Source organism: Schistocerca americana, chromosome 2, assembly GCF_021461395.2.
Source record: "Schistocerca americana isolate TAMUIC-IGC-003095 chromosome 2, iqSchAmer2.1, whole genome shotgun sequence".
Classification (NCBI taxonomy): domain Eukaryota; kingdom Metazoa; phylum Arthropoda; class Insecta; order Orthoptera; family Acrididae; genus Schistocerca; species Schistocerca americana.
In genome coordinates this window covers 491884356-491886572 of record NC_060120.1, presented here as the reverse complement: position 1 = coordinate 491886572, position 2217 = coordinate 491884356, and the positions used below count along the sequence as shown (strand labels likewise).

General features: G+C 43.6%; 1 non-coding gene across 1 annotated transcript; it reads left to right on the top strand.

The window, feature by feature from the left end:
• The first annotated feature begins 925 nt into the window (after positions 1 to 925).
• Trnas-cga lies at positions 926 to 1000 on the top strand. The gene has a single exon. It is a non-coding gene; the product is annotated as a tRNA-Ser (tRNA).
• The last annotated feature ends 1217 nt before the right edge of the window (positions 1001 to 2217 follow it).

Genomic DNA, 2217 nt, shown 5'->3' with positions numbered 1-2217 from the left:
TAAAAGTAATTTTCACTAATTGATGTTCGTCATCCGTGTGAGTTTCTCACTTCCGAATCCAGAACCACTTATGTTTTTAATTTTTTAGTGATAAACTCAGCCGCCGAGAGCGTCGAAGCTGACGTCAACCGGAGGGAGGAAAGGAAATATTTGAGTAGCGTCTAAATGAGGAAGGTCCAGAGGATCTTTCTCGAATGGAGCTTTACACTGTGCCACTAAATCACCAGATTTGTATCTACATCAACATCATTACCGTTTAAAATTCATACTTAAGTATTTGGCGGACAGTTCACAGATTAACTTCCATGTTCATCTGCAAACAATCTGAGAAGGTTTTTCCGATTGTCTCATTAATCGTTTATAAAGATTAAGAGCAACAGAGGCCCTACAACACGTCCTTTGGGAACTCTCAGATATCACTTCGGTTTCACTACATGATGTCCCCTCATGGTCATAACGGTCTTGTGAGTACAGACTTAACATGGAGGGAGCTTGCATAGCAGCTGATTTTGCTGCACTTAATGTTATGGTACTTCAGAGAAAATTTTTCACTAGGTTGTGAAGCTTTCTCTTCAACGTACTAAATGGCAACAATAGACTGAATCTATTAAAATACTAAATATGGGGGATGTAGCCTTGAATCTGCATCTACATTTGCAAACCACTACTGGATCCTCTACGTTATCCAATGTTCTTTGCAATAATTTTCTCCCAGATTCAATCGTGTCTGCTGATTCCAGAATGAGATTTTCACTCTGCAACGGAGTGTGCGCTGATATGAAACTTTCTGGCAGATTAAAACTGTGTGCCCGACCGAGACTCGAACTCGGGACCTTTGCCTTTCGCAGGAGAGCTTCTGTAAAGTTTGGAAGGTAGGAGACGAGGTACTGGCAGAAGTGAAGCTGTGAGTAGCGGGCCTGAGTCGTGCTTCGGTAGCTCAGTTGGTAGAGCGCTTGCCCGCGAAAGGCAAAGGTCCCGAGTTCGAGTCTCGGTCGGGCACACAGTTTTAATCTGCCAGGAAGTTTCGTGTCTGCTGATTCTTTCAGATTTTTACCGGTAATTACTTAAACATCCATCTTCCACTCGGGGAAGAAAAATTCCACCGTGATTTCTATCACTACTCGAAATGGGCTGAAGCTGTTTCTCTATCGACGTACACCGATCCCGAGACAAAATTTTCCAACACTTTCCCTCGTACAGAAAACTATTTTTCCCCTGTGCTGAAACTCTTTCTTAATTATACCTTTACCTATCACTTCGTAAAAATCCCACAGTACAGCTACAAATGTTGTTTTTGCGGTCTTCAGTCTGAGGAGTGGTTCGATGCAGTTCTCCACGCTAGTCTATTCTGTGTGAGACTCATCATCTCCGAATAACTACTGCAACCCACGTATATCGTTTTGAACCTGCTTACTGTATTCATCTCATGGTCTCACTACACAGTTTTTTCCCCCACGCTTTGACCCAGTTCTAAATTGTTGATACCTTGATGGCTCTTACTGGATCATATCAGCCGATCCCTTCCGTCAGTCAAGTTATGCCACAAATTTCTTTTCTCCCCAGTTCTGTTCAGTACCTCCTCATTGGTTACATAATGTACCCCCTTCATTGAGTAAATGACGGCAGTTGCTTCTTGCACTTAAAACAGCTTCTCACATCGTCTCTACACGTCACCAATGGTGACGTTACTGGTTTGATGATGGTCTGTATACGGTTGAAGCTGGTTACCGTACCATGAAACTAAAAACCATTTGCGATCTGTATTGATTGTTTTTGTTACATACGATACAGTATCACTGATATTCCAATTACGAGTTCAAAATTTATTAGGATTTCAGTGCCCCCGAGCAATTCAACCCGAAAAAAGACATATTGTTAACTCGACCGTGCAGGAACATACAGCCACACCACCAACTTCGGTTTCCTTGTGGAAAATAAGTATCCAAGGGGACAGTACAACGACGTCAGGAGCACCACAGACTGACAGCACGGCTAGCACAGTCACGGCTTTTCTCGGCGGGGCAGCAGAGGGACCCGCGCCGACTCAGTACCTGACGTCAACACTGGACACACGACTCCCAACACAGCATCTTTTCAGATTTCTGTACACAGAATTACGATGAATTATCCGTGTGTAGAGGATTCGAGGACATCGAACATTGCCAGATTGCATCCGTCTGCACTTGGCTTGATGGCGTAAGACACCATTAGGTGTAC